The sequence below is a fragment of the Phalangium opilio genome, unplaced genomic scaffold (assembly GCF_054372755.1).
Source record: "Phalangium opilio isolate 3A_F unplaced genomic scaffold, DU_Popi_V2 ptg000352l_1, whole genome shotgun sequence".
Lineage (NCBI taxonomy): Eukaryota > Metazoa > Arthropoda > Arachnida > Opiliones > Phalangiidae > Phalangium > Phalangium opilio.
In genome coordinates, this window is record NW_028324228.1 from 7889425 (window position 1) to 7901771 (window position 12347).

Below are 12347 nucleotides of genomic sequence, written 5' to 3' on the forward strand. Positions count from 1 at the left end.
AAAAATCCAAAGTTTTTCCACAATACCTGACGAACATTTAATCTTTGGGCTTCCGTTGCGCAATGGTTAACGCCGTCGGCTGTTAACCGAAAGGTAGGTGGTTCGAGCCCATTAGGGAGCGGTGTTGTGAGGTCTCAGATGTGACGTAAAAAGTCAAAGTTTTTCCACAATACCTGACGAACATTTAATTTTTGGGCTTCCGTGAAGCAATGGTTAACGCCGTCGGCTGTTAACCGAAAGGTTGGTGGTTCGAGCCCATCCGGGAGCTGTGTTGTGAGGTCTTAGATGTAACGTAAAATTCAGAGTTTTTTAAAAATAACTGACGAACATTTAATTTTTGGGCTTCCGTGGCGCAATGGTTAGCGCGTTCGGCTGTTAACCGAAAGGTTGGTGGTTCGAGCCCATCCGGGAGCGGTGTTGTGAGGTCTTAGATGTAACGTAAAATTCAGAGTTTTTTAAAAATAACTGACGAACATTTAATTTTTGGGCTTCCGTGGCGCAAAGGTTAGAGCGTTCAGCTGTTATTCAAAAGGTTTGTGGTTCGAGCCCATCCGGGAGCGGTGTTGTGAAATCTCAGATGTGACGTAAAAAGTCAAAGTTTTTCCACAATACCTGACGAACATTTAATCTTTGGGCTTCCGTTGCACAATGGTTAACGCCGTCGGCTGTTAACCGAAAGGTTGGTGGTTCGAGCCCATCCGGGAGCGGTGTTGTGAGGTCTTAGATGTAACGTAAAATTCAGAGTTTTTTAAAAATAACTGACGAACATTTAATTTTTGGGCTTCCGTGGCGCAATGGTTAGAGCGTTCAGCTGTTATTCAAAAGGTTTGTGGTTCGAGCCCATCCGGGAGCGGAGTTGTGAAGTCTCAGATGTGACATAAAAAGTCAAAGTTTTTCCACAATAACTGACGAACATTTAATCTTTGGGCTTCCGTTGCACAATGGTTAACGCCGTCGGCTGTAAAGCTTTGTCCACATTGAGCTCGCGCTCGCGTGTTCGCGCCTTCGTTCATTCGCATCTTCGTAAGACTACATGAAAAATATTTCTCCTACTGTTCAGATAAACGCAAATATTTTGCTTTTCCTATTCTGAAAGCCAATGAAATTAGAGAAATCATTGCGCCATCTACGTTGACCATATTTATTAATTATGACTCGACTGAGCTGCACGCTGCTTCCCTCATTGTGAAAAAGTGATAAAAACGAAACTAATCGACACCCTCCAAACTCCACCCTTCCTCTCGTCTGCGATTGGTGCTTTTCTCGCGAAGGCACGACATTCTTGGCCTAGTCGCAAGAAATTTGTATCTTCGCAAGGCGAGGACGCAAAGTAGCGAAAACCCAATGTGGACAGTAGCGCGATGTTGCAAACAAGCGAAGCGAAGATACAAACGCGCAAAAAGTGTCAGTCTGGACAGGCCTTTAACCGAAAGGTTGGTGGTTCGAGCCCATCCGGGAGCGGTGTTGTGAGGTCTTAGATGTAACGTAAAATTCAGAGTTTTTTATAAATAACTGACGAACATTTAATTTTTGGTCTTCCGTGGCGCAATGGTTAGAGCGTTCAGATGTTATTCAAAAGGTTTGTGGTTCGAGCTCATCCGGGAGCGGTGTTGTGAAGTCTCAGATGTGACGTAAAAAGTCAAAGTTTTTCCACAATACCTGACGAACATTTAATCTTTGGACTTCCGTGGCGCAATGGTTAGCGCGTTCGGCTGTTAACCGAAAGGTTGGTGGTTCGAGCCCACCCGGGAGCGGTGTTGTGAGATCTCACATGTAACGTAAAAGTCCAAAGTTTTTCCACAATACCTGACGAACATTTAATCTTTGGGCTTCCGTTGCGCAATGGTTAACGCCGTCGGCTGTTAACCGAAAGGTTGGTGGTTCGAGCCCATCCGGGAGCGGTAATGTGAGGTCTTAGATGTAACGTAAAATTCAGAGTTTTTTAAAAATTCCTGACGAACATTTAATCTTTGGGCTTCCGTGGCGCAATGGTTAGCGCGTTCGGCTGTTAACCGAAAGGGTTGTGGTTCGAGCCCACCCGGGAGCGGTGTTGTGAGCTTTCACATGTAACGTAAAAAGCCAAAGTGTTTCCACAATAGCCGACGACCATTTAATTTTTGGGCTTCCGTGGCGCAATGGTTAGCGCGTTCGGCTGTTAACCGAAAGGTTAGTGGTTCGAGCCCATCCGTGAGCGGTGTTGTGAGATCTCAGATGTGACGTAAAAAGTCAAAGTTTTTCCACAATACCTGACGAACATTTAATCTTTGGGCTTCCGTGAAGCAATGGTTAACGCCGTCGGCTGTTAACCGAAAGGTTGGTGGTTCGAGCCCATCCGGGAGCGGTGTTGTGAGGTCTTAGATGTAACGTAAAATTCAGAGTTTTTTAAAAATAACTGACGAACATTTAATTTTTGGGCTTCCGTGGCGCAATGGTTAGCGCGTTCGGCTGTTAACCGAAAGGTTTGTGGTTCGAGCCCACCCGGGAGCGGTGTTGTGAGATCTCACATGTAACGTAAAAAGCCAAAGTGTTTCCACAATAGCCGACGACCATTTAATTTTTGGGCTTCCGTGGCGCAATGGTTAGCGCGTTCGGCTGTTAACCGAAAGGTTAGTGGTTCGAGCCCATCCGTGAGCGGTGTTGTGAGATCTCAGATGTGACGTAAAAATCCAAAGTTTTTCCACAATACCTGACGAACATTTAATCTTTGGGCTTCCGTTGCACAATGGTTAACGCCGTCGGCTGTTAACCGAAAGGTTGGTGGTTCGAGCCCATCCGGGAGCGGTGTTGTGAGTTCTTAGATGTAACGTAAAATTCAGAGTTTTTTAAAAATAACTGACGAACATTTAATTTTTGGGCTTCCGTGGCGCAATGGTTAGAGCGTTCAGCTGTTATTCAAAAGGTTTGTGGTTCGAGCCCATCCGGGAGCGGTGTTGTGAAGTCTCAGATGTGACGTAAAAAGTCAAAGTTTTTCCACAATACCTGACGAACCATTAATCTTTGGGCTTCCGTTGCACAATGGTTAACGCCGTCGGCTGTTAACCGAAAGGTCTTAGATGTAACGTAAAATTCAGAGTTTTTTAAAAATAACTGACGAACATTTAATTTTTGGGCTTTCGTGGCGCAATGGTTAGCGCGTTCGGCTGTTAACCGAAAGGTTGGTGGTTCGAGCCCATCCGGGAGCGGTAATGTGAGGTCTTAGATGTAACGTAAAATTCAGAGTTTTTTAAAAATACCTGACGAACATTTAATCTTTGGGCTTCCGTGGCGCAATGGTTAGCGCGTTCGGCTGTTAACCGAAAGGTTGGTGGTTCGAGCCCACCCGGGAGCGGTGTTGAGAGCTCACAAGTAACGTAAAAAGCCAAAGTGTTTCCACAATAGCCGACGACCATTTAATTTTTGGGCTTCCGTGGCGCAATGGTTAGCGCGTTCAGCTGTTATTCAAAAGGTTTGTGGTTCAAGCTCATCCAGGAGCGGTGTTGTGAAGTCTCAGATGTGACGTAAAAAGTCAAAGTTTTTCCACAATACCTGACGAACATTTAATCTTTGGGCTTCCGTGGCGCAATGGTTAACGCCGTCGGCTGTTAACCGAAAGGTTCGTGGTTCGAGCCCACCCGGGAGCGGTGTTGTGAAATCTCACATGTAACCTAAAAATCCAAAGTTTTTCCACAATACCTGACGAACATTTAATCTTTGGGCTTCCGTTGCGCAATGGTTAACGCCGTCGGCTGTTAACCGAAAGGTTGGTGGTTCGAGCCCATCCGGGAGCTGTGTTGTGAGGTCTTAGATGTAACGTAAAATTCAGAGTTTTTTAAAAATAACTGACGAACATTTAATTTTTGGGCTTCCGTGGCGCAATGGTTAGAGCGTTCAGCTGTTATTCAAAAGGTTTGTGGTTCGAGCCCATCCAGGAGCAGTGTTGTGAAGTCTCAGATGTGACCTAAAAAGTCAAAGTTTTTCCACAATACCTGACGAACATTTAATCTTTGGGCTTCCGTTGCACAATGGTTAACGCCGTCGGCTCTTAACCGAAAGGTTGGTGGTTCGAGCCCATCCGGGAGCGGTGTTGTGAGGCCTTAGATGTAACGTAAAATTCAGAGTTTTTTAAAAATAACTGACGAACATTTAATTTTTGGGCTTCCGTGGCGCAATGGTTAGAGCGTTCAGCTGTTATTCAAAAGGTTTGTGGTTCGAGCCCATCCAGGAGCAGTGTTGTGAAGTCTCAGATGTGACCTAAAAAGTCAAAGTTTTTCCACAATACCTGACGAACATTTAATCTTTGGGCTTCCGTTGCACAATGGTTAACGCCGTCGGCTCTTAACCGAAAGGTTGGTGGTTCGAGCCCATCCGGGAGCGGTGTTGTGAGGCCTTAGATGTAACGTAAAATTCAGAGTTTTTTAAAAATAACTGACGAACATTTAATTTTTGGTCTTCCGTGGCGCAATGGTTAGAGCGTTCAGATGTTATTCAAAAGGTTTGTGGTTCGAGCCCATCCGGGAGCGGTGTTGTGAAGTCTCAGATGTGACGTAAAAAGTCAAAGTTTTTCCACAATACCTGACGAACATTTAATCTTTGGGCTTCCGTGGCGCAATGGTTAGCGCGTTCGGCTGTTAACCGAAAGGTTGGTGGTTCGAACCCAACCGGGAGCGGTGTTGTGAGATCTCGCATGTAACGTAAAAATCCAAAGCTTTTCCACAATACCTGACGAACATTTAATCTTTGGGCTTCCGTTGCGCAATGGTTAACGCCGTCGGCTGTTAACCGAAAGGTAGGTGGTTCGAGCCCATCCGGGAGCGGTGTTGTGAGGTCTCAGATGTGACGTAAAAAGTCAAAGTTTTTCCACAATACCTGACGAACATTTAATTTTTGGGCTTCCGTGAAGCAATGGTTAACGCCGTCGGCTGTTAACCGAAAGGTTGGTGGTTCGAGCCCATCCGGGAGCTGTGTTGTGAGGTCTTAGATGTAACGTAAAATTCAGAGTTTTTTAAAAATAACTGACGAACATTTAATTTTTGGGCTTCCGTGGCGCAATGGTTAGCGCGTTCGGCTGTTAACCGAAAGGTTGGTGGTTCGAGCCCATCCGGGAGCGGTGTTGTGAGGTCTTAGATGTAACGTAAAATTCAGAGTTTTTTAAAAATAACTGACGAACATTTAATTTTTGGGCTTCCGTGGCGCAAAGGTTAGAGCGTTCAGCTGTTATTCAAAAGGTTTGTGGTTCGAGCCCATCCGGGAGCGGTGTTGTGAAATCTCAGATGTGACGTAAAAAGTCAAAGTTTTTCCACAATACCTGACGAACATTTAATCTTTGGGCTTCCGTTGCACAATGGTTAACGCCGTCGGCTGTTAACCGAAAGGTTGGTGGTTCGAGCCCATCCGGGAGCGGTGTTGTGAGGTCTTAGATGTAACGTAAAATTCAGAGTTTTTTAAAAATAACTGACGAACATTTAATTTTTGGGCTTCCGTGGCGCAATGGTTAGAGCGTTCAGCTGTTATTCAAAAGGTTTGTGGTTCGAGCCCATCCGGGAGCGGAGTTGTGAAGTCTCAGATGTGACATAAAAAGTCAAAGTTTTTCCACAATAACTGACGAACATTTAATCTTTGGGCTTCCGTTGCACAATGGTTAACGCCGTCGGCTGTAAAGCTTTGTCCACATTGAGCTCGCGCTCGCGTGTTCGCGCCTTCGTTCATTCGCATCTTCGTAAGACTACATGAAAAATATTTCTCCTACTGTTCAGATAAACGCAAATATTTTGCTTTTCCTATTCTGAAAGCCAATGAAATTAGAGAAATCATTGCGCCATCTACGTTGACCATATTTATTAATTATGACTCGACTGAGCTGCACGCTGCTTCCCTCATTGTGAAAAAGTGATAAAAACGAAACTAATCGACACCCTCCAAACTCCACCCTTCCTCTCGTCTGCGATTGGTGCTTTTCTCGCGAAGGCACGACATTCTTGGCCTAGTCGCAAGAAATTTGTATCTTCGCAAGGCGAGGACGCAAAGTAGCGAAAACCCAATGTGGACAGTAGCGCGATGTTGCAAACAAGCGAAGCGAAGATACAAACGCGCAAAAAGTGTCAGTCTGGACAGGCCTTTAACCAAAAGGTTGGTGGTTCGAGCCCATCCGGGAGCGGTGTTGTGAGGTCTTAGATGTAACGTAAAAAGTCAAAGTTTTTCCACAATACCTGACGAACATTTAATCTTTGGACTTCCGTGGCGCAATGGTTAGCGCGTTCGGCTGTTAACCGAAAGGTTGGTGGTTCGAGCCCACCCGGGAGCGGTGTTGTGAGATCTCACATGTAACGTAAAAGTCCAAAGTTTTTCCACAATACCTGACGAACATTAATCTTTGGGCTTCCGTTGCGCAATGGTTAACGCCGTCGGCTGTTAACCGAAAGGTTGGTGGTTCGAGCCCATCCGGGAGCGGTGTTGTGAGGTCTTAGATGTAACGTAAAATTCAGAGTTTTTTAAAAATAACTGACGAACATTTAATTTTTGGGCTTCCGTGGCGCAATGTTTAGAGCGTTCAGCTGTTATTCAAAAGGTTTGTGGTTCGAGCCCATCCGGGAGCGGTAATGTGAGGTCTTAGATGTAACGTAAAATTCAGAGTTTTTTAAAAATTCCTGACGAACATTTAATCTTTGGGCTTCCGTGGCGCAATGGTTAGCGCGTTCGGCTGTTAACCGAAAGGTTTGTGGTTCGAGCCCACCCGGGAGCGGTGTTGTGAGCTTTCACATGTAACGTAAAAAGCCAAAGTGTTTCCACAATAGCCGACGACCATTTAATTTTTGGGCTTCCGTGGCGCAATGGTTAGCGCGTTCGGCTGTTAACCGAAAGGTTAGTGGTTCGAGCCCATCCGTGAGCGGTGTTGTGAGATCTCAGATGTGACGTAAAAAGTCAAAGTTTTTCCACAATACCTGACGAACATTTAATCTTTGGGCTTCCGTGAAGCAATGGTTAACGCCGTCGGCTGTTAACCGAAAGGTTGGTGGTTCGAGCCCATCCGGGAGCGGTGTTGTGAGGTCTTAGATGTAACGTAAAATTCAGAGTTTTTTAAAAATAACTGACGAACATTTAATTTTTGGGCTTCCGTGGCGCAATGGTTAGCGCGTTCGGCTGTTAACCGAAAGGTTTGTGGTTCGAGCCCACCCGGGAGCGGTGTTGTGAGATCTCACATGTAACGTAAAAAGCCAAAGTGTTTCCACAATAGCCGACGACCATTTAATTTTTGGGCTTCCGTGGCGCAATGGTTAGCGCGTTCGGCTGTTAACCGAAAGGTTAGTGGTTCGAGCCCATCCGTGAGCGGTGTTGTGAGATCTCAGATGTGACGTAAAAATCCAAAGTTTTTCCACAATACCTGACGAACATTTAATCTTTGGGCTTCCGTTGCACAATGGTTAACGCCGTCGGCTGTTAACCGAAAGGTTGGTGGTTCGAGCCCATCCGGGAGCGGTGTTGTGAGGTCTTAGATGTAACGTAAAATTCAGAGTTTTTTAAAAATAACTGACGAACATTTAATTTTTGGGCTTCCGTGGCGCAATGGTTAGAGCGTTCAGCTGTTATTCAAAAGGTTTGTGGTTCGAGCCCATCCGGGAGCGGTGTTGTGAAGTCTCAGATGTGACGTAAAAAGTCAAAGTTTTTCCACAATACCTGACGAACCATTAATCTTTGGGCTTCCGTTGCACAATGGTTAACGCCGTCGGCTGTTAACCGAAAGGTCTTAGATGTAACGTAAAATTCAGAGTTTTTTAAAAATAACTGACGAACATTTAATTTTTGGGCTTTCGTGGCGCAATGGTTAGCGCGTTCGGCTGTTAACCGAAAGGTTGGTGGTTCGAGCCCATCCGGGAGCGGTAATGTGAGGTCTTAGATGTAACGTAAAATTCAGAGTTTTTTAAAAATACCTGACGAACATTTAATCTTTGGGCTTCCGTGGCGCAATGGTTAGCGCGTTCGGCTGTTAACCGAAAGGTTGGTGGTTCGAGCCCACCCGGGAGCGGTGTTGAGAGCTCACAAGTAACGTAAAAAGCCAAAGTGTTTCCACAATAGCCGACGACCATTTAATTTTTGGGCTTCCGTGGCGCAATGGTTAGCGCGTTCAGCTGTTATTCAAAAGGTTTGTGGTTCAAGCTCATCCAGGAGCGGTGTTGTGAAGTCTCAGATGTGACGTAAAAAGTCAAAGTTTTTCCACAATACCTGACGAACATTTAATCTTTGGGCTTCCGTGGCGCAATGGTTAACGCCGTCGGCTGTTAACCGAAAGGTTCGTGGTTCGAGCCCACCCGGGAGCGGTGTTGTGAAATCTCACATGTAACCTAAAAATCCAAAGTTTTTCCACAATACCTGACGAACATTTAATCTTTGGGCTTCCGTTGCGCAATGGTTAACGCCGTCGGCTGTTAACCGAAAGGTTGGTGGTTCGAGCCCATCCGGGAGCTGTGTTGTGAGGTCTTAGATGTAACGTAAAATTCAGAGTTTTTTAAAAATAACTGACGAACATTTAATTTTTGGGCTTCCGTGGCGCAATGGTTAGAGCGTTCAGCTGTTATTCAAAAGGTTTGTGGTTCGAGCCCATCCAGGAGCGGTGTTGTGAAGTCTCAGATGTGACGTAAAAAGTCAAAGTTTTTCCACAATACCTGACGAACATTTAATCTTTGGGCTTCCGTTGCACAATGGTTAACGCCGTCGGCTGTTAACCGAAAGGTTGGTGGTTCGAGCCCATCCGGGAGCGGTGTTGTGAGGCCTTAGATGTAACGTAAAATTCAGAGTTTTTTAAAAATAACTGACGAACATTTAATTTTTGGTCTTCCGTGGCGCAATGGTTAGAGCGTTCAGATGTTATTCAAAAGGTTTGTGGTTCGAGCCCATCCGGGAGCTGTGTTGTGAGGTCTTAGATGTAACGTAAAATTCAGAGTTTTTTAAAAATAACTGACGAACATTTAATTTTTGGGCTTCCGTTGCGCAATGGTTAGAGCGTTCAGCTGTTATTCAAAAGGTTTGTGGTTCGAGCCCATCCAGGAGCGGTGTTGTGAAGTCTCAGATGTGACGTAAAAAGTCAAAGTTTTTCCACAATACCTGACGAACATTTAATCTTTGGGCTTCCGTGGCGCAATGGTTAGCGCGTTCGGCTGTTAACCGAAAGGTTGGTGGTTCGAGCCCACCCGGGAGCGGTGTTGTGAGATCTCACATGTAACGTAAAAATCCAAAGTTTTTCCACAATACCTGACGAACATTTAATCTTAGGGCTTCCGTTGCGCAATGGTTAACGCCGTCGGCTGTTAACCGAAAGGTTGGTGGTTAGAGCCCATCCGGGAGCGGTGTTGTGAGGTCTTAGATGTAACGTAAAATTCAGAGTTTTTTAAAAATAACTGACGAACATTTAATTTTTGGGCTTTCGTGGCGCAATGGTTAGCGCGTTCGGCTGTTAACCGAAAGGTTGGTGGTTCGAGCCCATCCGGGAGCGGTAATGTGAGGTCTTAGATGTAACGTAAAATTCAGAGTTTTTTAAAAATACCTGACGAACATTTAATCTTTGGGCTTCCGTGGCGCAATGGTTAGCGCGTTCGGCTGTTAACCGAAAGGTTGGTGGTTCGAGCCCACCCGGGAGCGGTGTTGAGAGCTCACATGTAACGTAAAAAGCCAAAGTGTTTCCACAATAGCCGACGACCATTTAATTTTTGGGCTTCCGTGGCGCAATGGTTAGCGCGTTCAGCTGTTATTCAAAAGGTTTGTGGTTCAAGCCCATCCAGGAGCGGTGTTGTGAAGTCTCAGATGTGACGTAAAAAGTCAAAGTTTTTCCACAATATCTGACGAACATTTAATCTTTGGGCTTCCGTGGCGCAATGGTTAACGCCGTCGGCTGTTAACCGAAAGGTTCGTGGTTCGAGCCCACCCGGGAGCGGTGTTGTGAAATCTCACATGTAACCTAAAAATCCAAAGTTTTTCCACAATACCTGACGAACATTTAATCTTTGGGCTTCCGTTGCGCAATGGTTAACGCCGTCGGCTGTTAACCGAAAGGTTGGTGGTTCGAGCCCATCCGGGAGCTGTGTTGTGAGGTCTTAGATGTAACGTAAAATTCAGAGTTTTTTAAAAATAACTGACGAACATTTAATTTTTGGGCTTCCGTGGCGCAATGGTTAGAGCGTTCAGCTGTTATTCAAAAGGTTTGTGGTTCGAGCCCATCCAGGAGCGGTGTTGTGAAGTCTCAGATGTGACGTAAAAAGTCAAAGTTTTTCCACAATACCTGACGAACATTTAATCTTTGGGCTTCCGTTGCACAATGGTTAACGCCGTCGGCTGTTAACCGAAAGGTTGGTGGTTCGAGCCCATCCGGGAGCGGTGTTGTGAGGCCTTAGATGTAACGTAAAATTCAGAGTTTTTTAAAAATAACTGACGAACATTTAATCTTTGGGCTTCCGTTGCGCAATGGTTAACGCCGTCGGCTGTTAACCGAAAAGTTGGTGGTTCGAGCCCATCCGGGAGCGGTGTTGTGAGGTCTTAGATGTAACGTAAAATTCAGAGTTTTTTAAAAATAACTGACGAACATTTAATTTTTGGGCTTCCGTGGCGCAATGGTTAGAGCGTTCAGCTGTTATTCAAAAGGTTTGTGGTTCGAGCCCATCCAGGAGCGGTGTTGTGAAGTCTCAGATGTGACGTAAAAAGTCAAAGTTTTTCCACAATACCTGACGAACATTTAATCTTTGGGCTTCCGTTGCACAATGGTTAACGCCGTCGGCTGTTAACCGAAAGGTTGGTGGTTCGAGCCCATCCGGGAGCGGTGTTGTGAGGCCTTAGATGTAACGTAAAATTCAGAGTTTTTTAAAAATAACTGACGAACATTTAATTTTTGGGCTTTCGTGGCGCAATGGTTAGCGCGTTCGGCTGTTAACCGAAAGGTTGGTGGTTCGAGCCCATCCGGGAGCGGTAATGTGAGGTCTTAGATGTAACGTAAAATTCAGAGTTTTTTAAAAATACCTGACGAACATTTAATCTTTGGGCTTCCGTGGCGCAATGGTTAGCGCGTTCGGCTGTTAACCGAAAGGTTGGTGGTTCGAGCCCACCCGGGAGCGGTGTTGCGAGCTCACATGTAACGTAAAAAGCCAAAGTGTTTCCACAATAGCCGACGACCATTTAATTTTTGGGCTTCCGTGGCGCAATGGTTAGCGCGTTCAGCTGTTATTCAAAAGGTTTGTGGTTCAAGCCCATCCAGGAGCGGTGTTGTGAAGTCTCAGATGTGACGTAAAAAGTCAAAGTTTTTCCACAATATCTGACGAACATTTAATCTTTGGGCTTCCGTGGCGCAATGGTTAACGCCGTCGGCTGTTAACCGAAAGGTTCGTGGTTCGAGCCCACCCGGGAGCGGTGTTGTGAAATCTCACATGTAACCTAAAAATCCAAAGTTTTTCCACAATACCTGACGAACATTTAATCTTTGGGCTTCCGTTGCGCAATGGTTAACGCCGTCGGCTGTTAACCGAAAGGTTGGTGGTTCGAGCCCATCCGGGAGCTGTGTTGTGAGGTCTTAGATGTAACGTAAAATTCAGAGTTTTTTAAAAATAACTGACGAACATTTAATTTTTGGGCTTCCGTGGCGCAATGGTTAGAGCGTTCAGCTGTTATTCAAAAGGTTTGTGGTTCGAGCCCATCCAGGAGCGGTGTTGTGAAGTCTCAGATGTGACGTAAAAAGTCAAAGTTTTTCCACAATACCTGACGAACATTTAATCTTTGGGCTTCCGTTGCACAATGGTTAACGCCGTCGGCTGTTAACCGAAAGGTTGGTGGTTCGAGCCCATCCGGGAGCGGTGTTGTGAGGCCTTAGATGTAACGTAAAATTCAGAGTTTTTTAAAAATAACTGACGAACATTTAATCTTTGGGCTTCCGTTGCGCAATGGTTAACGCCGTCGGCTGTTAACCGAAAAGTTGGTGGTTCGAGCCCATCCGGGAGCGGTGTTGTGAGGTCTTAGATGTAACGTAAAATTCAGAGTTTTTTAAAAATAACTGACGAACATTTAATTTTTGGGCTTCCGTGGCGCAATGGTTAGAGCGTTCAGCTGTTATTCAAAAGGTTTGTGGTTCGAGCCCATCCAGGAGCGGTGTTGTGAAGTCTCAGATGTGACGTAAAAAGTCAAAGTTTTTCCACAATACCTGACGAACATTTAATCTTTGGGCTTCCGTTGCACAATGGTTAACGCCGTCGGCTGTTAACCGAAAGGTTGGTGGTTCGAGCCCATCCGGGAGCGGTGTTGTGAGGCCTTAGATGTAACGTAAAATTCAGAGTTTTTTAAAAATAACTGACGAACATTTAATTTTTGGGCTTTCGTGGCGCAATGGTTAGCGCGTTCGG

The 12347-nt window shown here is 45.5% G+C and overlaps 5 non-coding genes across 5 annotated transcripts; all 5 read left to right on the forward strand.

The window, feature by feature from the left end:
• The first annotated feature begins 3255 nt into the window (after window positions 1-3255).
• On the forward strand, window positions 3256-3328 carry TRNAN-GUU (transfer RNA asparagine (anticodon GUU)). The gene has a single exon. It is a non-coding gene; the product is annotated as a tRNA-Asn (tRNA).
• A 4598-nt stretch (window positions 3329-7926) lies between these two features.
• Window positions 7927-7999, forward strand: TRNAN-GUU (transfer RNA asparagine (anticodon GUU)). Its single transcript has one exon. It is a non-coding gene; the product is annotated as a tRNA-Asn (tRNA).
• Window positions 8000-9097: 1098 nt separating this feature from the next.
• TRNAN-GUU (transfer RNA asparagine (anticodon GUU)) lies at window positions 9098-9170 on the forward strand. The gene has a single exon. It is a non-coding gene; the product is annotated as a tRNA-Asn (tRNA).
• A 366-nt stretch (window positions 9171-9536) lies between these two features.
• Window positions 9537-9609, forward strand: TRNAN-GUU (transfer RNA asparagine (anticodon GUU)). Its single transcript has one exon. It is a non-coding gene; the product is annotated as a tRNA-Asn (tRNA).
• Window positions 9610-10999: 1390 nt separating this feature from the next.
• TRNAN-GUU (transfer RNA asparagine (anticodon GUU)) lies at window positions 11000-11072 on the forward strand. The gene has a single exon. It is a non-coding gene; the product is annotated as a tRNA-Asn (tRNA).
• The last annotated feature ends 1275 nt before the right edge of the window (window positions 11073-12347 follow it).